The following is a 25,652-nucleotide window of genomic DNA, read 5'->3' as shown; positions in this document are numbered from 1 at the left end:
TCTTTTTTTTTTTTGATAGCCTTTCTTTGCTATCATAGCCAGAGTACATAGTTGTCTAAAAAGTGTGATTTCAATGTCATAAGGCTTCTACCCAACATATCTTCTTTTGGTTTTTCATAAACTCCTTGTTGTTTTAAGCAGCCAGTATTCTTATTTTTAAAATGTATGTATTGATGGAACATGGGAGAGACAAAAAAAAATCTGAGTTATTTACATTTTTCTACTAAAATTCAAGGAGATTTCTTCATCTGCAGAGTCTTATTTTAATTAAACTACAACTTCTTTTTTCTTATTACTTGTACTAAGTAAAGTGAAATAGGGAACAGCCAGGCTTATTTGATAGGAGGAAGGGAAAGAGACAAAAAAAGTCATATAAGGCAACTTATATTGCATAGCTCAGAAAGCTTTCAGCTGACAGATTCATCCCAGTCACCAAGTTAGATCAAAGTTGCTTCTTTCTCCCTCAGCTTTAGGCTCTTGTGGATATCTGATGACAGGCATTCTCAAATGTTTCCTGGTTCACAGGGAACTAAGGAAGCTCAATCTCTATTTCTTCCATTCTTAATGGACAACTGAGGATTCATAACTTTATTAATGTTTTAAATTCTGTCATTCTTTAATGTCTTATGAACATAACATTACTAGTGGTCAGTGACAGATTTCTAAGTCTTGGCATGGCATAGGCAAAATAGGAAGGGGGCATTGCCCCCCCCCAAACCATATATAAAGGATTAAGTCCTCTGATTTGAAAAGACTTTTCTATTGCTTTGGAAATTGAACAGATTTCTCAAAAGTCTCTTTGAATTTGTCATGCTCCCCCACCTACATAGTATTATAATATGATGTAACACTGGGCCATGTAGTAAAAACCTGTGTTCAAGAAGTCTTTTGAAAAATACTGGTGGTGGGATCATGGGCATGTCCTCAACTCCTCAAAACCCTAGGCAGATATTTAAGCATTGGGTTAGTAAGTGGTCTGTCAGCAATGGTGAGAAACATGTGGATTCTGAGAGGTCCTTACATTAGTGAAATCACCATTCTGGACAAAAAGATACAATAAAGATTATAATAATAGCAACAAAACCAATCATAACCACAATTCTGCTGAAATCCTACTTCATCCCTCATCATGGTTTGAAGATGCCTCTGTTTCTCAAAGCCTGGCAGGAGCCACTGAGCTGGAAATACTTGCATGAGGACCTAATCAATGGACAATGTTTCTCCCATATAAGTTAAATATGTAAAGGTTCATCACTAGAAAATTGTACACTGGTATGTAATTTCTTTCAGTGTAGAAGTTGGGATGTGTGTTAGTTGAGAGACTATTTTGACCAAATCAGGATTACTAATTAAAGGTAGTAATATCCATATTTAATTAGTACATTAATATAATATAATAAATAATATTTAATTAATAGGTAGTAATATTCATATTTAATAAGATTATTGTCACATTCCTGTCATGCCTTATAATCCTCAATAAACCAAAGAGCATTTATTAAATACCTTCTATAAACAGAGAAATGGGGGATGGAGTGGGGGAGAAGAAGAGAGTGAAAGAGAAAGAAGTAGGGAGGGAACGAAAGGGGGGAGAAAGATACACACACACAGATACAGATACAGATACAGATACAGATACAGGTAGAGATGGATATAGATACATATTATCCACTTCTATTTTTAATTCTGTTCTTACTTAGGGATGTTATATGAATGTGTCTGAATGTATTTGTATATGCATGTATTTATGCATGTGTGTATGTATTAATAGAAAATAGATAAAGTTAATTTTTAAAGGGAGAAATCAGGAAGGATGTCATGCAGACAAGGACCCTGGAGCTGAAACCAGCAGAAAATGTGGGATTACAAACAGTTTAATATATCTCAAGTTTAACACATCTCATTGTATCCTCACAACAGTGTGAACTATATCTATGAAGTCAATCACAATTATGTTCTTCCATTTTTCAGATGAGAAGAGTGAAGCTCAGAGAGATGAAAGGACTTGCTCAAAGCCACCCAGTCCACTAACCAACCAGCAGTACAAACTAGATCTGTAACTTAGATTCACCACACTATTTACAGGACTCCCTGCTGCTTCCAATCAGGTATGGAGGAGGCTGAAACAAATGAAGGTGGACTGGCATATGCGCTCAATTGCGTCATTGACAGGTTAATATGTTGAAAGAGAAACCATGACTGGGATCAATAGACGTGTTATCTGTTGCTTCACACAGACTGACTAGCTGGTCATTAAATGGGCTGCGTCAGGACTTGTAATGAGTTGAATGCTTTATAACATGTGGCAAACACTGACTTAGCTCTAACCTCCATCCATCCAGTGCCCTATAACATCTCAGAGCAGCTCTGTCCTTGGTTTGCTTTCAAAACACTCTTTAGTAACACACACATTTCCTCTTTAGGCTGGTAGAAAAGAATGCAATTGAAGCACAAAACTTTAAAACAATGTTTGGGTCCTTGAAGGAAAATCCTACATTGCTGTTTAAGGACTCCTTACCTAGCAGTAGAAACATGTTATTTCAAGGTAATGTGACTAGGACAGGGGACCATACATCATCAATGGCATACTTAATGTGATTAATTATGTCTTATTGTTTGCAGTTTTTTTGATATTTTGAAACTCATGTTTAATTATAGAAGAGTATAAGGAAAGTAATTAGTTACAAATTAGTGTCTGTTTACTTTAATACAAAAACTGGTTGAGAGATATGATCTGTCTCCTTCCTCACATTATCATGATTGCATAAACAAAAATAATCAGTTATATTTAATATGATGCTTTAGGGGTACGGCACATATTATATAGAATATCTTACTTGGCAAGTGTAACAGCCCTGTGAAGAAAGTAGTACATTTATTATTCTTATTTGCATTTTAAAGATGAATGAGACAAGACTCAGAGAAGATTAATGATGTGCCCAGGATTACTGAGCTATTAAGTGATATAGGTAGGATTTGAACTCAGGTATTCTGATGGGAAATACATTTTCTTTAAGATATCATGATGCAAGAAAACAAGAACAACAACACAAATTCTAACTTTCAGTTGAATCCCTAACTCAACTATCAGTGGACAGAGGGGATCTCAGATCCAAGCTAGAGTGAAGATATGAGCAAGAAAAAGCAGACAAACCATGAAGATTCAAAGGTAATTTCTATATGTACCCTGGTTCATTAGTACCCTGCTACTGTTCTGTTAGAAATCATTTGAAAAATGATCAGTTTCATCAGTCCAAGTGAAGAACCATGAGAAAGGATCAAATTAAATTCAAATTAAGGGTTTAATGTCCCAAAATTTGGTGCAAAATTGCCAATGGACATAACTTAAAAACCACTGATTTCAAATAGTCTATTCCTTGCTCCCAAAATATCAGTGCTAGAAGGATCCTTAGTGATCATTGTACAGATGGGAAAACAGATGCAAATTGTGTATGGAGCTAGTAACAAATCTGGGAGGAAACTTCAGATATTCTGATTATAATTTCTAGATTCTTTCTACTGTGTTTTGCTCTCTCTAAAAGTCATTCTGGGAGAAATAGAATGTGAACATCAAATTAGAACCTAATATTTCTGAATACATTTGGCTTATGCACAGGCCCTCTATAACACCAAAGAATGGATATAATTCTCCAACCTAAAAAAAGTATAAAATAAAATAAAATAAAATCAGATACTACCTGTGAAAGATAGAGTAGTATATCAATATCAGAACTCCTATTAAAAAGCAAACAATAAATCTGATTCATATACCCCTTAAAGGTTTACAGAGAGCTTTCCTTACAACTGCCCTCTGAAGTAGACTGTATAGATATTAATATCCCCATTTTATATATGAGGCAACTGATCCCCCAAAAGGTGAAGTAACTCCTCCCCCATAAGCATATGGCGAGTATCAAAACCAGGTTAAAATGTGCCTAGACTTTTTACCTTGAAGTCCACTGGTCTTCCCATTAGACAACAGCTGCCAGAAAATAATGATGTGGGGTAGTTCCTGGAAACTCAGATCAGCCTTTCTCAATGGTTCCACCTGTGCCCTTCCCAGCTCAATGCAAATTTCATATATAAAAGGCATCTGACCCAAGTAAAATACACTACCAGGTAGTTGGTTTGTTCTATTCAACTGTTCTTAGCTTGGAGGAATAGTGAGAAGTACCTTGGGTACAGGTATTGAGGATATAAAGATTGTCACCAAGGGCCCTCTCTAGAAAAAGCTTATCCTCATATTGCTAATATTTTATAAATGGTCATTTTTTGCTATACAACCAGGAAGAAGCATTGGCTGAACCTGGTCCAATACCGTTTAGGGAAAATCAATGCATTGTTTTTCTAGCTTTTCTGTTTACAGATGTTTAAAGATTTTGTCATTGTGATGATGACTGAAGGCATCTATTAATAAAGAAAACCCCAGCTATATTGGGAAGCAGTGTCTTCATATTTTTTAACTTGCCAATCTCTACTTATAAGAAATAAAGATGGAGTCAGGGGCAATTAAGGATTATTTGGGATATTATTCAATTTTCCTTCTTTAACTACCCCCCAGATCAGAGAACTCAGTGAACTGGAAATCTAGCTCTGCAGAAAGAACAATGATGTTTTGCTTTCGCCCAAGGCAGAATGAAAAGTCAAAATTCATCCCCTAGAATTCTAAACACAACTCTTCTGGAGTGGGAAGGTAGGAGGAGAAGGCATTGTCGAAAAAGCAATAGGTTTAGTATCAGAAGGCCTAGATTTGAAAACTTTCTTTGCAATTACAACTCAAGGAAACTTGCAGTGCAGACTAGTGCTGGGATTCAGTTCCTGATTTGGAATCTTAACTAATGGCATAGCCATGACCAAACCCCTCTGGGCTCACTTCTCACAATTGTAAAACACTAAATTTGCATTTCATTATCTCTAATGTCCCTTACAGACAGCAGGATGTTGGTAAATATTTTAACAATTGGCTCTACAGGAAAAACAATGTTCACAGGTCACACTTAAATTTAATCTGCATTATTTACATTTTTCTCCTTTTCTCCATCACTTTCCTAAGTTGAGACAACCAACAAAGCCATGTCATAAGCTGCTATGTAGAATTTGCTGATTTCTCTGATGTATATGTTTAAAATGAAAATTTAACAATCAGCTCTTGCTATGTTTTGCAAGCTAGCCCTAGTAGACCCCTGCTTTCAGCTCTACATTTAAGATTCTCTGATCCTAGTCACTTGCCCTCCCTGGTACTCAGTTTGCTTATCTATAGAATAAGGCAACTGAGATAGTTGATTCCCATGATTCCTTCCAACTCTAGTTCTTATGACCATCTTAGAAAAGTCAGTGGTAACAAACTTTTCATTGAAAGGATTATTCTGTCTTTTGCTTCTGATTCTTGGGCCAGGCCCTAGTCTTGGAATACCTATTAGATTCTTCATTTTCTTTTTTAAAATCTGTTTTTATTCAAACCTTAATGGACCCTACACAGTTGATTAGTGACAAAGGCAACTTGGTTGTACAGAAGATAGAGAACTGGGATTGGATTGAGGAAATCATGAGATCAAATCTGTCCTCAGACACTTACTTGCTATGTCACCCTGGGTAAATCACTTAACCTCTGTTTCCCTCTATTTTCTCAGCTGTAAAAGGATAGCTAGATCTATATCTACATACACATACACACACACTCACACAAACACACACATAAGATAGATATAAAGTAGGCACTCTATATCTATCCATTTATCCATCCATCATCTATCTATCTATCTATCTATCTATCTATCTATCTATCTATCTATCTATCTATCTATCTATCTATCTATCTATCTATCTATCCATTGCAGCTAGGTAGATCAATTGCTAGAGAACTGGGCTTGGAATCAGGAAGACTCATCTTCATGATTTCATATCCAGCCTCAGACACTTACTAGCTATGTGACCCTGGGCAAGTTACTTAACCCTGTTTTCCTCTGTTGCCTCATCTATAAAATGAGCTGGAGAAGGAAATGACAAAGCATTCCTATATATTTGCCAAGAAAACCTCAAAACAAAGTCACAAAAATCAGACACAACTGACACAATGCAAAAACAACAATTCTCTCTCTACACACACACACACACACACACACACAGAATCACCAGTCAACTAGTTTATGACTTAACAAAGGCTCTCCAAAAAGGAGTGGATTAACTTCTCTAATGCTTGAGGTATGGATTCTGGAATATTAAGTTAAAGAAATACATATCTCAAGTCTAGTGTGGAGGGTGATGGTCCAAGTGGGGAGAAGAGCTCACTGACTGCAGGCAGATAGGGAGCTGATGTGGGTAGATGATTGGAGGTCTGAATGGGATGTGAGGCTCATCTGGACAGTGTTTAGAGCCAGCCAGTAGATCTAGTGAGTAAGTGATGAATTTATAATGCATTCAATCAGAAAAAGATAGATACAGACAGGCACACACAGACACACATGCAGAGAATAATGAAAAGCACTAAATGTAAAAATTGGAAGGGTATTACTCAATGGCCATCTAGACCAACCTAGCCATGAAAGACATTCCTACAAAGTTCTCCACAAATGATTGTCTAATTTCTGGGTAAAGACCTTTTAGGAAAGTGAACCCACCAACTTTTAGGCAGCCCAACCTGTTTTTGGACAAATTTCAAAATAAAATTCAATTTGGTGATCTCCAAGGTCTCAGTTCTAAATCTATAAGTTTATGAAAAACTAAATTCTTATTTTTACCTTCTTGCCTTTTTGCTCACATTTCTTCTAAAAATTATGTGCAATTTACTGTAATGTCATGCTTAGCAAAGTTATGGTTAGTTGAGTTTATGATGTGTAGAATTAAATTACTTTAAGTTATGGCTTTTTTCAAGAAAGCTGTAATGTGATAGATCCAGCTCAGAATAGATCAGCAGAGCTGATAGTTAAATATCTGGTGTGAATATTTACAACTCAGAAATCAGCAACTGCTACAAATCAGAGCCTGATTTATCTTTTTTTTATTGTCTATAATTAAGAAAGCAATAGAAAAAATGTTAATAGTGAAGACTAAATTTGGAAGTGTTATCGGAACATGTTTTCACTAGAGAGCCATTTGTCAAACATTTACCATCATATTCCTGCACTAAAACATTGAAAGTGTAACTAAAATATCATTGCATAGTTGCCAGTTTGGCTACTAATTTACTCTGTGACCTTGAACAAATCACTTTCCTTCAAAATCTTAATTTCCTCCTCTATAAAATGGCAATACACTAAGGGCTTTCTCACCTCTAGAGTCTTGCTTGTATGTCATGTTTATTTCTAAGCATTATAGGCAAATAGATAATATACCACTTACATGAAACCAGAAATCATGAAGCATATTAAAATTTGATTATTGTTTAAGGATATATATATATATGTATGTATGAATATCTATATATAGATATATAGATATTCAGACAGCAAAGGTGACTACATAGCTCTAATGAGAAGCAATGCAACTTGGCACCATTATCTAAAGGATTTAATCCCATCATTATCTCCAAAATTACAACTTCCAGGGAACTGAAGGATCCCTTGCTGCCCAGGAAAAAATAAATCCCTTTCCCATTGCTCTCTTTAGTGTGCTATCAGGCCATTTACACTAAAGTAAAGGAACACTGGTATTTATTCTTTTATACAGCCCCAGCAATGGACATGCATTACTCTGGTGGCTATAAAATAAAATAGAATAGAACTACATGAAATTTGATTCCATAGCTGCTATTGAATATTTGAACAATTTCCCCTGACAGTCTGCTGTACCCTAGGTATTAGAGGACCACCTGATTGTATACATACTAGTTTTTGCTCACAGAAAACAGATACTATCCTAGGATCCTTTGTTGGAATTGAAAAGGAACCTACATGACTTGAATCAGTAGACCTGATTTCCACATGCAACTTTGCCATGCATTAGCTATGTAACTTTAGGCAAGTCACTAACTATTCTGAGAGTCAATTTCCTCCCTAAGATGAGCAGGGCAGACTAGATCATCTATAAGGTCCCATTCCAAGTCCTGCCATTCTATAATTCTGTAATTCTGTACAATGATTAACTCTGCTAAAAGATAACCCAGTATCAGTTCAAGGTCCTTTAGAATTATATATGTATGTATATGTATATGCATATGTATATGTGTATATATATATATACATACACAGACACATACACATATATAAATACATACACACACATAACATATATATATATACATATGTATTATATATGTATATACACATACACACACATATATATTATAGTCAATAATAATAGAGGCAACTACATGGAACACTGGATACACAACTTGGTCTTCAGTCAGGAAAATCTGAATTCATATCTGGTATCAGATATTGTTGTTGTTATTGTTGTCATTGTTGTTGTTGTTGAAATATTTTCAGTACAATTTTAGTTACCAATATAATTTTCTGCATTCTAGACCTTAGAAAATTAAGAATTTATAGAGTTCATGAAAGCACACAGTTATTGGGGGATTTTCTGTCAACAAACATGGCCTATTCCTGGACCATCCAAGGTAACTGGCAATTTACTATGTGTTCATATTTATCCCTTTACTTATCAAATCCTGAATTTGCTTTTCAGGTGTACTAAACTAAAGGAAGACATATTTCTTCATGCTGTTTGATTCAAAATCAGTTCAATTTCTTCAGTAGTGCTAGGAGAAAAAATGATGTTATTTTCTGTTTTATGAAAGCAGTTGACAGTGATGTTTTTCATTACACAGAACACTCAGGGTTACCTCAGGTATGAATGCTTACAAAGAGAAGTTGATTCTATGCTCTGTTTCATTGATCTGCAATGAACATTATTCCAAAGACAAAATGGTTAAGGAGGCAGATTGTATATTCCAGGGGCAGCTTTTCTAATAGCATTTCTAAATAGAGCCATCTGCATAAGCACTACAACATAAGATGGATGAGCACACATTTTCATGATGTAGTATTATTAAGTATTAGAATATACTCCTAAAGATCAACTCCAAAACCATGTCTGTCTTCCAAGGTCAAAACCAGATGGACCAGATTGGAAATGGAGGGGATGGGAAAGATAATTCTAATTCAATTCCTTTGAAAAACATTGATTGATCTTTTATTATGTTCCAGGCTACAAACACAAAGGCAAAACTGAAAGGGACCGTGATATCACGGAGTTTATATTCTATGGAATTTGGAAAAGAGGATTTGGAATCAGAATGCTTGAATTATAACCTATCCCTCCATCCAATTAACATTTATTAAGTACCTATGACATACCAAACCATGATACACAATGGGAATATATATATATATATATAATAAACATTTTTATTTAAAGTTTTGAGTTCTAAATTCCATCCCTCCTTCCTCCTTACCCTCCTCCCTCCCTAAGGTGGTAAGTATTGAGATATAGGTTATACATATGCAATTAAGTAAAATATTAACATATTAGTAATTTTGTATAAGAAAACTCAAATAAATGGGGGAAATGGAAGAAATAAAATGAAAAATAGAATTCTTCAGTCTGTGTTCAATCAATATCAGTTCTTCTTTTGGATTTGGATAGTTTGCTTCATCATTAGTCCTTTGGGATTATCTTAGATCATTGTACTGCTGAGAATAGTTGTCATTCACAGTTCTTCTTTGAACACTGTGATGCCATTGTGCACATCATTCTCATGTTTCTGATCTCCTCAATTTACATCAGTTCATATAAATATTTCCAGGCCCTTCTGAATTTTTTACCTTTTCTATTCCACTGATCTAGAACTATATTTCTTTTCCAGTACCACACTGTTTTGATAATTATTGCTTTATAATATAATTTGAGATCTGGCATGGCTACACAAGTTTCTTTTGTATTGTTTTCATTGATTCCCTTTATATCAATGAGCTTTTGTTCTTCCAGATGAATTTACTTATTATTTTTCTAGGTAAACATAATATTATTTGGTATTTGGGGGGGGGCACAGGATGAGGATTAAACAACTTTCCCAGAGTCACACAGCTAGTAAGTGTCAAGTGTTGGAGGGCAGATTTTAACTCAGGTCCTCCTGAATACAGGGCCAGTGCTTTATCCACGGCACCACCTAGCTTCCCCCCAAACACAATATTTTTGATAGTTTGATTCATATGACACTAAATAAATATATTAATTTAGGTAGGATTGTCCTTTTTATTATACTGACTCAGCCAGTCCATAAGTAATTAATTAATATGTTCCTGATGGTTGAGATCTCATTTTATTTGTGTGAAAAATGTTTTATAGTTGTGATCATATAGTTCCTGGGTTTGTTTTGGCAATACTCCCAAGTATTTAATAGCATCTACAGCTATTATTTTATTTTATTTTATCTATTCATTCATTCATTCATTTATTTATTTACTTACATTTTTGTGGGGGCAATGAGGGTTAAGTGACTCACACAGCTAGTAAGTGTCATGTGTCTGAGGCTGGATTTGAACTCAGGTCCTCCTGAATCCAGAGCCAGGGTTTTATCTACTGCACCACCTAGCTGCCCCTGTCTACAGTTATTTTAAATGGAATTTTCTGATGGACTTTGTTGGTAATGTATAGAAATGCATATGATTTATACGAATTGATTTTATATATTTTATATCCTGCAACTTTGCTAAAATTATTTTCAAGAAGTGTTTCAGTTGATTCTCTAGAATTTTCTAATTATAATATCATCTGCAAACAATGATAGTTTTCTTTTCTTATTGCCTATTCTAATCCCTTTAATTTCTTTTACTTCTATGATTACTGTAGCTAACATTTCTAGTACAATATTAAATAACAGAGGTGATAATGAGCATCCTTTCTTCACCCCTGATTGTATTGGGAAGGCTTCTAGCTCATCCCCATTGTTGGTAATGCTCCATGATGATTTTAGACAAATATTACTTTTCATTTTAAGGTAAGTTTCATTTATTCCTATGCTCTTGTATTTTTAATAGGAATGGGTGCTATATGTTGGCAAAGGCTTTTGCTGAATCTATTGAGATGATTGCATGACCTCTGTTGGATTTCTTATTAATCCAGTCTATTCTGCCTATACTTTTCCTACTATTTAACCAGCCCTGAACTCCTGGTATGAATACTGGGTCATAATGTATGATCCTTGTCATATGTTGCTATGATCTCTTTACTATTACTTTATTTAAATTTTTTCATTAATATTCATTAAAGAAATTGGTCTATAGTTTTCTTTCCCTGCTTTGGTATCAGCAACATATTTGTATCATAAAAGGAATTTGGTAGGACTCCACTTATTTTCTCAAATAATTTATATAGTATTGAGATGAATTGTTCTACAAATGTTTGGTAGAATTCACTTGTGAACCCATCTGGTCCTGGAGATTTTTTCTTAGGAAATTCACTGATGGCTTATTCAATTTATTTTTCTAAAATTTTGTTACTTAAGTGTTTTATTTCTTCTTCTATTAATCTGGGTTATTTCTATATTTATAGATATTCATCCATTTCATTTATATTGTCAAATTTTTTTTTGGGGGGGGGCAAGGCTTTATACACTGTGCTACCTAGCTTCCCCTAGATTGTCAAATGTAATGGCATATAATTGGGCAAAATAGTTCCTAACATTTACCTTAATTCCCTCTTCATTGGTGCTAAATTCATCCCATTCATTTTTGATACTAGCAATTTCAGGGGCAGTTAGGTGGCACAGTGGATAGAGCACCGGCTCTAGAGTCAGGTGTAACTGAGTTCAAATCTGGCCTCAGACACTTGACACTTACTAACTGTGTGACCCTGGGCAAGTCACTTAACCCCAATTGCCTCACTAAAAAAAAAATTAAAAATCAATAAAATAAAATAAAAAGATACTAGTAATTTCATTTTCTCTTTCTCTTTTTTTGATCAAATTAACCAATGGTTTATCAATTTTATTTTTAATAATTAATTAATTAATTAATATTTTAATTTATTAATTCAATGGTTTTCTTACTTTCAATTTTTATTAATTTCTTCTTTATTTTTCAGGATTTCTAATTTGGTATTTAATTGGGAATTTTTTATTTGTTCATTTTCTAGGTTTTTTAGTTCCATTTTCTAGGTTCTTTAGTTCCATTTTCTAGGTTTTTTAGTCCAATTCATTGATCAGCTTCATTGATCAGTGCCCCCCCCCATTTTATCGATGTAAACAGTTAGGGATATAAATTTTATCCTAAGTAAAATTTGGCTGCATGTCATAAATTTTGATATGTTGCCTCAGTATTGTCATTTTCTTTAATGAAATTGTCAATTATTTCTATGGTTTGTTCTTTGACCCATTTGTACTTTAGGATTAGATAAAGTTAAGAAAGTGAATAAAACTCTAAGATATCTCTGGAGAAAACTGAATGAGAATAGAACAGAATGTACTTTCCTCTCAGCAATACATGGCACCTACATGTTTATTTGTAATATTTATCCAGTTCTGAGAAATGAAGGTTAAGCTCCACCAGCAGTATAGTTTTATTATCTATTTCCTCCTACTGCTCATTGAACTTCTTCAAAAATCTAGATGCTATACCATTTGGTGTATGTAGATTAAGTATTGATATGACTTCATTGTCTGTGGTACCTTTCAGCAAGATATATTTTCCCTCTTTATCTCTTTTAATTAGATCCTTTTTCGCTTTGGTTTTGTCTGAGATCATGATTTTTACCCCTGCTTTCTTTACTTCAGCTGAAGCAAAATAGATTCTGTTCCAGCTCCTTACCTTTATCCTATATGTATATCTCTCTGCTTTAAATGTGTTTCTTGTATACAACATATTGTAGGATTTGGGGTTTTGATCCATCCTGCGATCCATCTCCATTTAATGGGTGAGTTCATCCCATTCACATTTGTAGGTATGATAATTGTGTATTTCCCTAAATGCTATTTTTCATTTTTTATCCCCCTCTCTCTCTTCTCCCTTCCCACCCTTTCCTTCCCCACAAGTGTTTTACTTCAGATCACTGTCTTACCCAATATATTCAGTTTTATCAGCCCCCTCTTCACCTTCTAAAATCCCCATTCCCTTTTTACTTCCTTATAGGATAAGGTAGATTTTTATATCCAATCAAGTTTGTGTGTTATTACCTCTTTGACCCAATTTTAATAAGTGTACGGTTTAAGATTTGCCCATTGCCTCCTTTCCTCCCTTCTATTATAATAGCTTCATTTGCACCTCTTTTATATTGGATAATTTACCCCACCTAATCTCCCCCATTCTTCTTCCAGTGCAATTTCTTTCTCAACCCTTTGTTTTGTCCCTCCAATTGCTCTCATAAGTAATAAAGTCATTAAGAGTTACAGAGATCATTAAATTGAAAAGGTTTTGTACAAACAGGAGCAATAAATGCAAAATTAGAAGGGAGGCAGAAAACTGGGAAACAATTTTTATAGCCAGCATTTCTGATAAAGACCTCATTTCTAAAATATCTTGGGGAATAAATCAAATTTATAAGAATCCAAGTCATTCCCCAATTGAGAAATGGTCAGAGGATATGAACGGGCAGTTTTTTGATGAAGTTAAATGTATCCATTGTTATATGAAAAAATGTTCTAAATCACTATTGATCAGAGAAATGCAAATTAAAATAACTCTAAGGTACCACTGCATACCTATCAGATTGGCTAATATGACAAAAAAGTAAAACAATAAATATTGGAGAAGCTATGGATATATTGGAACACTGATGCATTGTTCATTGAGCTGTGAACTGATCCAACAATTCTGAAAAGGAATTTGGAACGATGCCCAAAGGGTTATGCCCTTTGACTCATTCATACCCTTTGACTCAGTGGTACCATTGCTAGGTCTGTATCCCAAAGAGACCATAGCAAAGGGAAAAGGACCCATGTATACAAAAGTATTTATAGCAGCTCTCTTTGTGGTGGCAAAGAATTGGAAATCAAGGGAATGCCCATCAATAGGGGAATGGCTAAAGAAGTTGTGGTATGTGAATGTAATGGAATACTATTGTCCTGTAAGAAACAATGAGCAGGAGGAGTTCAGAGAAACCTGGAAGGACTTACATGAACTGATGCTGACTGAGAGGAGCAGAATCAGGAGAACATTGTCCACAGTAACAACAACATTGTGTGATGAACAGTGGGGTTAGACTTGGCTCTTCTCAGCAATGCAATGATCCACAACAGTTTCAAAGAACTCATGATAGAAAATGTTCTTGACATCCAGAAAAGTGAACTTTGATTTATGAATGCAGATTGAACCATTCTGTTTCTTCTTTTGGACTGTTTCTTTTTTCCTTCTTTTTTGAGGTTTTTCCCTTGTGCTCTGATTCTTCTTTAACAAGATGACAAATGTAGAAATATGCTTAATGTGATTGTACATATACAACCTATATCAGACTGCTTTCTGTCTTGGGGAGGAGGGAGGAAACCGAGGGTGGGAGAAAAAAATTAGAACTAAAATTCCTGTAAAAACAAATGTTGAAAACTATCTTTATATGAAACTGAAAATCATAAAATATTCAAAAAAAGTTACAAAGTTTGTCTTACGATATAGAAATACAAAAAGTTTAACCTTGTTGAATTTATGTTTTCTTTCCTTCTCTCTCTCTCTCTCTCTCTCTCTCTCTCTCTCTCTCTCTCTCTCTCTCTCACTTTTTTATGTTTCCCTTGAGTCTTGTATTTGGAAGTCTTTTTTGTTTGTTTGTTTTTTTGATCTCTGGTCTTTTAGTCAGAAATGCTTTATAGACCTTTATTTTGTTAAATATCATTTTTCCCCTGAAAGATTATGTTCAGTTTTGCTAGGTAGGTGATTCTTGGTTGGAAACCTAACTTTGTTGCCTTCCAGTATATCATATTCCAAGTCCTCTGATTCTTTAATGAGAAAGCTGCCAAATCCTGTGTAATCCTGATTGTAGCTGCACTTGAATTGTTTCTTCTTGACTCCTTGCAATACTTTCTATTTGATCTGTGTGCTCTAGAATCTGGCTATGATGTTCCTGGGAGTTTTTGTTTTGTGATCTCTTTTGGGCAGTGATCAGTGGCTTCTTTCCATGTCTATTTTGCCCTCTGGTTCTAATATATCAGGGAATTTTTCTTTGATAATTTCTTGAAAGGTATTGTCCAGACTTTGTTTTTTTATCCTTTATTTCAGATAGTCTAATAATTCTTATATTATTTCTCCTGAATCTATTTTTCTATATCAGTTGCTTTTCCAATGAGAAATTTCACATTTTATTCTATTCTTTTATTTTTAGATAAATTTTGTTTTAATATATCTTAATGTTTTAATACATCTTAATGTCTCATAGAGTCATTAATTTTTTTCTATTCTAATTTTTAAGGAATTTTTTTCTTCAGTGACCTAATTTTGTTTTATCATATCTTAACGTCTCATAGAGTCATTAGTTTTATTCAATGTCACTGTAGGCACTCAGTGCAGGGCTTCATTACTAGTCAGCAGTGGATTCAAGGCTTCCATGGTGGCCTAGGCTGAGAATGGGGTTGCTGGCATGGGTCTTTGCTATGCTGACCCAGACTACTCACATGCCTAAGCGGCCTCTAGTTTGCAGGCAGGTGGGAACTCACTGGTGGATTTCCCCAGTCTTAGAGCCCTGCTGCAGGTACGCTTTTGTGAACCCAGATGCAGCTGCTGCCTCAGTCCATTATTGCCACCCTTGGACTTCTGTCACCTCGACTGGCTGCCCTTATGCTGCTGCCAGCTCCTTGTGCCATTCAAGACCAGTGCTGTTGCCTCTAAAACTGCCACTGGGGCATTGCTGCTACTATGGAAGTTGGAACTTACACCCTTCCCATCCAGGTAAGATGAAACCTTTCCTACTGGGCTGGTAAGCTGTGCCCTTGTCCTGAAATAATTCAGAGGTAGTTACCTAGTTGTTTGGAGGGGAAATTTGGGAGGGCTTCAGAGGGTTCCTTCCTTACTCTGCCATTTTGGCACTGGAAGTCCCAAATTATCACCTTTTTAAGATCCTATCTTAACGACCTTAGGCAAAATACTTTTTTTTTCCTCCCTGGGCATCAGTTTCCTTAATTTCTGAAATGAGAGTTGGTTTGGATTCTCACTAAGTTCCCATGTGGATCTAAATATGATATTTTCTTTAAATACATCTTTGAAGGAAGTACACACAGAAAATCACAATTCATCCAGCACAGCTTTTGTCATTGTTTCTCATACTTCCAAAGGGGCTTCATTTTCTATAATGAAGTTTTATATAAAATTGTCTTAAAATTAGGAAATGTTGTAAAAAAAAATTCCTAACTAAAAGATATTAGCATTTGAATATTCCAGATTCCTCACAAGGGCATTGAATTCACTTGTCATTTACATACTTTCTGTATCTGTGGCAACATCAGCATGATTATCTATAATGGAATTTTATAATTTTGTACAAAAATAATCATCTTAAAATAACTGAGCTCTGTGCATTAATAGAATGACGTCTACCAGGAACCATTACAGCCTTTTATGAACTCCATTTAATATTATTTTTAATGTGATTTTTTTTTACATCTCTGTCTCATGACATTCACTTAGGAGCCTTTCTGGTCTAAGGAGTAGCTCACAGCTAATGAGAGTAGTATGAAATTTTGAGAAAGGAAAGGTAAGAGGAGAAGACACTATTGTTAATAAAATTCCTATTAATACAAGGAGTAAAGCTATCAATGATTAGCTCAGGGGAGTTTTACTTTGCATGTTTTCCCATTGCTATATATGAGTTTTTATATAGGAATATGCATATAAACATATAATTGACAGAATACTTTGAAAGATTTGGGATGTTATTGATGTGCCTGTGCCTTAATTGTTGCAGGGGACAAACCATCTATCATTCCTCTTGCTATATAATTCTTGTCCATGTCCTTCTATATATCCTTCATAGATATCAACCCAGTGTGCTCTAGATATACCTCCAAGTCTCTCAAAATGTCACAGACACCATTGTAATACTAGGATTGTCCAGCTGGTATTTGCCTTTCCCAGTATATATGCCTCTTCACTCATACCCTCCCATATTTAATCTATTGCTGTCTTGGGGATTCTATCTCTGCAACATTCCTTGCATACACTTCCCCTCTCTCCTCAGACAATGCTGCCACCATGTCCCAGGTCCTCATCACTTCCTGCCTGGACTATTATTACAATAACATCTTGGTTCTTCTACCTGCTATATGGTCTCTGTCATAAGTCTCTCCCCACTTTAGTTCATCCTCCATTCAGCTGACAAAGTGATCTTCCTAAAGTGCAAAACTCAACATGTCAAGCCTCCTCCACTTAATTCAATAAACTGCAGTGATTCCCTATTGCCTCCAAGATCAAATATATAATCCTCTGTTTGCCTTTTACGACTTTTTATAACCTTTCCCCTTCTTCCCTTTCCAGGCTTCTTATGCCTCACTCCCCTCCAAATATCATATTATCTAGTGAGACTGACCTCCTTCTTGTTCCCCATACAACACACTCCATCCAAATACTAAAATTTTACTGTCTTTACCCTATGCCTGGAATTTTTCCTTTCCTCCTCTCCACCTCCTCACTTTCTTAAAGTCTCAGCTAAAATCCCACCTTTTCCCAGAAGCCATTTCTTGTTTGTCCTTCTTAATAGTAGTGTCTTCTCTATGTGATTATATCCAATTTATCTTGTATATATCTTTTGTTCACAGTCCTTTGCATGTTTTCTTCCCTATTTGGTTGTGAGCTTCTAGAAATGAGGTTATATTTTTGCTTTTCTTTGTATTCTAAGTGCTTAGAACAGTTCCTGGCATGTGGTAGAGTTTAATAAATGCTTTTTTTGGCTCATATGGTTCACCCAATTCTTTTCCCACATAAACATGTCCTTATGGATGCATTATACAATATCACCATTGTAAAAAAAAAATGGGTTATGTAACATTACCGTTGTAAATGGACTATAGCTTATGTACTCCCACAATGAGCATCTTCATCACTTTTTGGAATGTCTTAATTTCCATTTCTTTAGAGATGGTGTTGTTTTGTAAATCACCATGAAAACATTGATGTTGAATAAAAAGTATGCTTTTCAGGGAGAAGCTTGTGATTATTAAAAGCATTGTGGCATTTCCCAAATACCATCCATTTCATTCATTTGCTTTTATTCAATTCTGGACCTAGATTATTGTCCATCTGCAATGACTCTTGAAGTCCGGTGTGTCATTAACACTGAATCAGTGGATTATCCATTCAACCACATATCATAATTTGGGGAAATATGTATCCTTTACTCACTTTCCCCTACTTTATTGACTGGTAGGCTGAGCCTTTTAGCTTGTCCTTGAATTATACTGAGACCTGAAAGTGTTCTTAAAGTATGTTGTCATCAATATATTATTATCTTCATACAGGAGGATACAAAATGGCCTTCCTTTTGGACTTTAAATTTCACAAAGCACTTTGCATGAATGATCTCATTTTAGCCTCACAACAGCCCTGTGAAGTAGACTTTGCATGTATCATTATCCTCATTTTACAAATGTAGATACTATGGCCCAGAAAGTTTGTGATTTGCTTAGTCACACAGCTTATAATGCAACTTCTTGATCATTGTACAACAATCTTAACTTTACAGTTTAGTTCAGTCATTTTTCAGTCATGCCCAACACTTCATGAATCTATTTCAGATTTTCCTGGCAAAGATACTGGAGCGATTTTCCATTTCCTTCTCCAGCTCATTTTTACAAATGAGAAAACTGTGGCAAACAGGGTTAAAATACTTGTCTGAATCACACAGCTGGTAAGTGTCTGAGGCCAGATTTGAACTCAGGAAGATGTCTTAAAGACCCCAAACCTAGCAGTCTATCTGCTGTACCATCTAGCCACAATTAATATGACTACTTATAGATAATTTGGAAATTATGTAACTCAATATTCTTTGCCCCTTATTCTGTCATTCATCTATCATTGTCAAGATAATGTGTCCCACAGAACTAAGGGCCCCTTGATGGGTATAGAAGCTGATGTTTGATTATGAGAGGTTAGATGGTTACAAAGGTCCAACTTTAAAATTCTATAGTTTTGTATTTTAATCCATTTCATAGTTCAATATGGTTAAATGGTTTATCATTTGGGTCTGCTGAGGCTAGTTTTAAGGTTGTAGATGCAGATGACCAGGACCAAAAGGCCTTTCACCTTGGGGGAACCTGACAGTAACATAACTTTTTTAAACCTAGGGTCGTCACTATGCAAAAATGAGACATTAGAATGTGGCTTTTGTGGATTGTATAAATAATGCAGGCATACTTGCAAACACATACATGCCTCATACACTGAACTGAAAAACTCAAAGCATTTAATGAATACTCAAGATTTATCATGACAGCTCTACAAAGTAGGAAAGTATATCACTTTCATGTGTCACACAGAAGCAATCAGATGAAAGAGTCACACACAGAGGATTATAAAGTAAGGTTTACTAATTGTGTTCCAAGAAAAAGCCCAATGCACTGGCCAGTGCAGTCTCTACATCATAACTGTTGCAATAATCAAGAATTAAAGCCCCCAAACAGGTTCAATGACTCCTTTCTCAGTATCATCTCAGTCTCTAAGGATAAAAACAAAGCATTTCAGCTAGTTTGTGGTCTCTAACACATCTGTGTATCTAGCAGTTCACCAGAGGGAGCAGGTTTGATTTTGAGGATAAGGGAGAAGAGGGGAAATGAGCTGTTCTCTTTCCATTTTGACTCATTGCTTTAAGGCTTTCAAATGAGAGCAATCAATATTTTCTGTATGAACCAGAGTCAATTGATTGAGTGACCAATAGTGTTTGAGTCACTTAATTCCCTTGGCCTGGGCTTGTTTATTTGTTCCAATCAGGCCCTTGAAGTTGTATAAGATTCAACTTCACTGAACATTTCTCTCTTTCTCTCTGTTTTTTTTTTAAACAAAACAAAACAAAAACACCAAAAAGACAAAAATAAAAACAAAAACCTGCATTCAAAGCAGGTGATGGACATTCTGCCTTGCTTCATAGGATGGCATTTCTAATTATCAAAATCAGAGATCACATTAACTTAAGGAGGACATTGTACCTTTGTCATTGTTTTATCTCTGATCTCTGACATTCATTGATAACAGGTGACTTGAGCATCAGGAGAAGCTCCATGATTCAGAGAGAAGAAAAAAAAAAGACTGGGACAGTGTACTTGATCAATGTCACTACCAGTGTCAAGAGATGGTCATTACTGCCCTGCAGATTTATTGCTTAGGTCAAAGCAAATTACTTTCTCTTTCCTCCAGCCCCAGCTGCCTATGTTTTTAATCTTTCTTTTACTTTCCCATGCTTAGGGCCAAGTTGTAGGCACCTCTGGAATTTGTGGGTGGAGGAAGTTAGGATGAAGACTGACATATAAGAATTCTAAATTCCAAAATAATAAATTCATAAAATGATAGTGCTTAAATCATCCTTGGAAAAAAATAAACAAAACACCTCACTCATAGATTCCTCCATGGTTAATTTGCAGAGAAGTAGTAAATGTTTGATACCACTCCATTAAAATTTGAAACTGCTTTCCATCCCCATGATGTTACTTCTCTGTTTGTAAATGAATATGCTATTTATTTATGGAATTAATGGATTTATTAATGTCAGATAAATTTGTTGGTATGTCCATTAATGTTCACTTAAAGTAACATTGATATGTAGTTTCAATCTTCCAAAAATCAGAAATTCTACTTGTGAAAACATAACTCTAGGCAAAATCATTGAGTTATTTTGAATAACAATGTCAACAGTTATCACATATCTCTACCTTCAGGAAATACTAGGCTGACTAATTGCAACAGTCTTCTAATCTGTCTCCCTTTCTGAAGTCTTTCTCTTTTTCAATCCATTCTCTACCATTCTATCAATAGAATATTACTAAAACATAGGTGTGACAATGTCATTAAATTCCACTGGGGCCTACTACCTTTGTGGTCAAAGAAAACTCCTCTTTTTAACATTTAAATCATTCACAACCTGCTTCCTACCTGTATTTCTAAACTTGTATACAACTCTCCTTCATATACTCTATAGTCTACCTAATGGACTTCTTGCTGTTCCTCACATGCACAAGATTGCATTGCCCATTTCCATGCCTTTTCAAAGGATGCTATAACACCATGTAGTAACTCTTTTTACTTCAGACTCTTAGTAACCACAGATTCTTTCAGAATTCAGCTCAAATACTGTTTCCTAAATAAGTTTTTTTTTCTGATGCCCTTGGGTACTACTGCCTCCACACATTATGTATATTTGTTGTATCTATGCTTATATATATATATGTACATTGTTTTCTCTCCCTAAACATATGAGCTGCTTGTTTAACTTTTGCCTTTGTGTCTATAGCACCTAACACAGGGCCTAGAATACATAAGGAACTTAATAAATGCATAATGATTGATTGTTAGATTTTTTTGTCTACTTTTAAAAATCTCTATGATGAAAATATTCTCATTTTTTACTCACTAATTCTTCCATTTGAGGTATCATAACCAATTACTTCCTCATCAGTGACTGAAATCCTTCATCCTCTAAATTAAATTCATACCAAATCTTCCATGACATCAAACAACGAATAGGTATAACTTTGATGATTATGAAGACATTCTTTAGTATTTTCTTTACTCTGTTAAATAACTCCCATTGTTTCCAATGGATCCTCATAGGTCTTACTTTGTGAGTCACCTGTTTCAAAATTGCTCTTAAGTTTCCTTTAAATAGCTGCTTAATGATAGTAATATTTTTTTCTAAAGTTTTGGAGCCTCCAACCAGTATTTATATTTCTAAAAACTGTGAAGCCATCATTGTTTATTTCTATTTGAAATAATTCAACTTAAAATGTGTTTTTTTCTTTTTTTTTTTAAGGTGAGGCAGTTGGGGTTAAGTGACTTGCCCAGGGTCACACAGCTAGTAAGTGTTAAGTGTCTGAGGCCGCATTTGAACTCAGGTACTCCTGACTCCAGGGCCAGTGCTCTATCTACTGCACCACCTAGCTGCCCCTTAAAATGTTTTTTAAAAGGTTCAAAATGAAATATATATATATGTGTGTGTGTGTGTGTGTGTGTGTCTGTACATACATATACACACAGATGTAGGCATCCTTTAAAGAACAAACTTAGAAAATGATGAGAAGTAGATATCTTAAGAAATTATAAGCAAAATAATCTTTCAGGGTAGTAAGTAATAAATGAAGAATAGCATGTTCCTGATATGAAATATATGTATATCTATACATACATACAAATATGTTTATATATGTACATATACATACATTTGTATGTGTGTACATAGACGGAAACAATTGTAGCATGTGGAAATTCCATACATGTCTCCATGAGCTTTGCCTCAACTCCTAGAAAATATCATTCATTATCAAAGAGATAAAGAATGCAAGCCACAAATATGAATAAAGGATAAGGCAATCCTTTCTTACAAAAAAAAGTTCAGATCCCTTGGAACACAAGAAGTGTAAAATATTTATTGCTGTAATATAATCTCTTTTTCCCCCATTTGTTTAGAACTTTATTTTCCCCCAAATTACATGTAAAAAAATTTTTATGTACATTTTAAAAAGTGTGTTCCAAATTCTTTTTCTCCCTCCCCGTCCTACTCCCCACAAGCAATTCAATATGTTATACATGTGTAGTCATGCAACCCATTTCCACATTAATCAGGTGGTAAAAGAAAACAGAAAAACAAACTAAAGAAAAAGAAACTAAAAAATATTATTCTTCAATCTGTATTCAGACACCATCAGTTCTTTCTCTGGAGATGGATTGGATTTTTTATAAGTCTTTCAGAGTTGCCTTGGATCATTACATTGCTGAGAATAGCCAAATCATTCACTGCAGACCATCTTAAAATATTCCTGTTACTTCGTATACAGTACATCTCAATTTGCATCAGCTAATGTAGGTCTTTCCAGGTTTTTCTAAGGGCATCCTGCTCGTGATTTCTTATAGCAAAATAATATCCCATCACAATCTCATTCTCCAATTTGTTCAGCTGTTCCCCAATTGATGGGCATCCCCTTACTTTCAAATTCTTTGCACCATAAAAGAGCTGCTATGAATATTGTTGTACATATAAGTCTTTAACTTTTTCTTTCTTATCTCTTTTTGGATACTGACCTAGTAGTGGTATTACTAGGTCAAAGAGTATACATGTTTTGATATTGAGAAGGCAGAGCCAAGATGGCAGAGAGAAGGCAAGAAGTTGCCTGAGCTCTCCTCTATTTCCCTCAAAAACAACATTGAATCAAGCCTCTAAATGGATTCTGGAACTACAGAACTTACAAAAAGAAACAGAAAGACAATCTTATTACTTGAGATAATTTAGAAGACTTAAGGAAAGGTCTGTCTCACTTGGGTGAAAGGGGAGGGTGGCTCAGTACAGTGTGGCTCAACATGGCAGAACTCAGCCTAGCTGAGAGAGGCACACAACTTTGGGGGTCTGGGCATGTCAGTAGGAGGTTCCTGCACACAGCATAAATAAGTTGCTAAGGCCCCTTGGTCCAGGCTCAGAAGGCTGGTGGCACAACAAACCATTTGTCAGACCTGCCAACCCTGTCTGGGAGGGAAAACTGTGAGCTAAAGAACCACCCAAAAGAAAGGTGTTACCTAGCCAAGGCATCCCAGCACAGGGAGCAAGCCCAGAGCAGTGAGGAATCCAAAAGCCACAGAGGCCTCAGAACAGAAAGCCCGTGACTTGGCCCCTATCCCTGAGCACAAGAAGCTTGCAACAGTGACCTATGTGCCCCAGGAGCAGACCTAAATGTTATAAGTTAAAAAAATGGGCTAAAATAGGAGTTAGAAACAAAAAAGGACCCTTACCATTGAAAGCTTCTATAGTGAAAGGGAAGACCAAAACACAAACTCAGATGAGTTTTTTAAAAATGCCTCCAATGAAGCCTCAAGTGGGAAGACGATCTTGTCTAAAGATGAAAAAGCCTTCCTGGAAGAGCTCAAGAAGGCTTTTAATAACCAAATGAGAGAAGTAGAAGAAAAAATGGAAAAAAAAAAAGAAATGAGAGTTATGCTGGAAAAAGAAGCACAAAAATTGATTGAAGAAAACAAATGCCTAAAAAATACAATTGGCCAAATGGGAGAAAAAAAAATGGCCAAATGGAAAAGGAGGAACAAAAGCTTACTGAGGAAAATAATGCCTTAAAAGTTAAAATTGGGCAGATGGAAGCTCACGACTCCATGAGACACCAAGAATCTGTCAAATAGAATCAAACTGAAAAAATGGAAGAAAATGTGAAATACTTCATTGGAAAAACAACTGACCTGGAAAGTAGATCCAGGAGAGATAAGACAAAAAATATTGGACTAACTAAAAGCCATGATCAAGAAAAGAGTCTAGACACCATATTCCAGGAAATTATCAAGGAGAAGAACTACCTGAATATTGTAGAATCAGAGGATAAAATCATCATTGAAAGAATCCATTGATCACCCCCTGAGACCCCAAAAGGAAAAGTCCAAGGAATACTGTAGCCAAATTCTGGAATTTTCAGGTGAAGGAGAAAATACTCCAAACAGCAAGAAAGAAGCAATTTAAACATCATGGAGCTACAGTCAGGATTGTTTAGGACCTGGCAGCTTCAACATCAAAAGATCACAAGGCCTGGAATATGATATTGTGAAAGGCAAAGGAGCTTGAATTGCAGCCAAGAATCTATTGCCCAATAAAACTGTCCATTCTCTTTCAGGGGGAAATATGGACATTCAATGAAATAGGGGAATTACAAGATTTCCTGATGAAAAGACCAGAACTGAATGGAAAATTTGATCTTAACATACAAGACTCTAGGGAAGGTTAAAAAGGTAAATGGGGTGGGCGGGGAGGGGGGGAAAGCTTGTTCAATAAGGTTAAACTGTTTATATTTCTACATGGGAAAATGATACCTATAACTTTTGAGAACTGTATATATATTTGGGCAGACAGAAGGATTATACACAGAGGATATAAATATAAATTATCTTTGATATGATGATATAAAGAAAATGAAGGGGGTGAAAAGTAGTTTATGGGGAGAAGAGGAAAGGGGAGGTTGAATGGGGTGGATTACATTGTATGAAGAGGTGCAAAAAACCTATTACAATAGAGGGAAATAAGGGAGGGGTAAACAGTATTTCATCCTTGCTCTAACTAGATTTAATTCAAAGAGGGAATAATTATATATATATATATATATATATATATATATATATATATATATATATATATATATATATATATATATTCATTTGGATAAAGAAACAGCATATTCTTTAGGGATGTAAAAGGGAAAGGGGAAAAGGGGGACTGATACAAGAGAGGGGAGAAGCAGGGGAGAAAAGGGTAAAGAAAAGGGAGGGGGGATGATAAAAGGGAAGGCACATTGGCTGAGGCAGAGCTAAGAAGGAAAACATTGGTGAGGATGAATAGGGGGAAAGAAGGGGGGGAGTACATAGGGGGTAAATAGAATGGAGGGAAATAGGCAGCTAGTAATAATAACTGTGAATGTGAATGGGATGAACTCTGCCATAAAATGGAAGCAAATAGCAGAGTGGATTAAAAAACAGAATCCTACAATATGCTGTTTACAGGAAACTCATTTGAAGCAGAGAGATACACACAGAGTAAAGGTAAAAGCCTGGAGCAGA

Source organism: Dromiciops gliroides, chromosome 2 (genome assembly GCF_019393635.1).
Source record: "Dromiciops gliroides isolate mDroGli1 chromosome 2, mDroGli1.pri, whole genome shotgun sequence".
Taxonomy (NCBI): domain Eukaryota; kingdom Metazoa; phylum Chordata; class Mammalia; order Microbiotheria; family Microbiotheriidae; genus Dromiciops; species Dromiciops gliroides.
The sequence above is the reverse complement of the archived record's forward strand: the minus strand, read 5'-3'. Positions refer to the sequence as shown.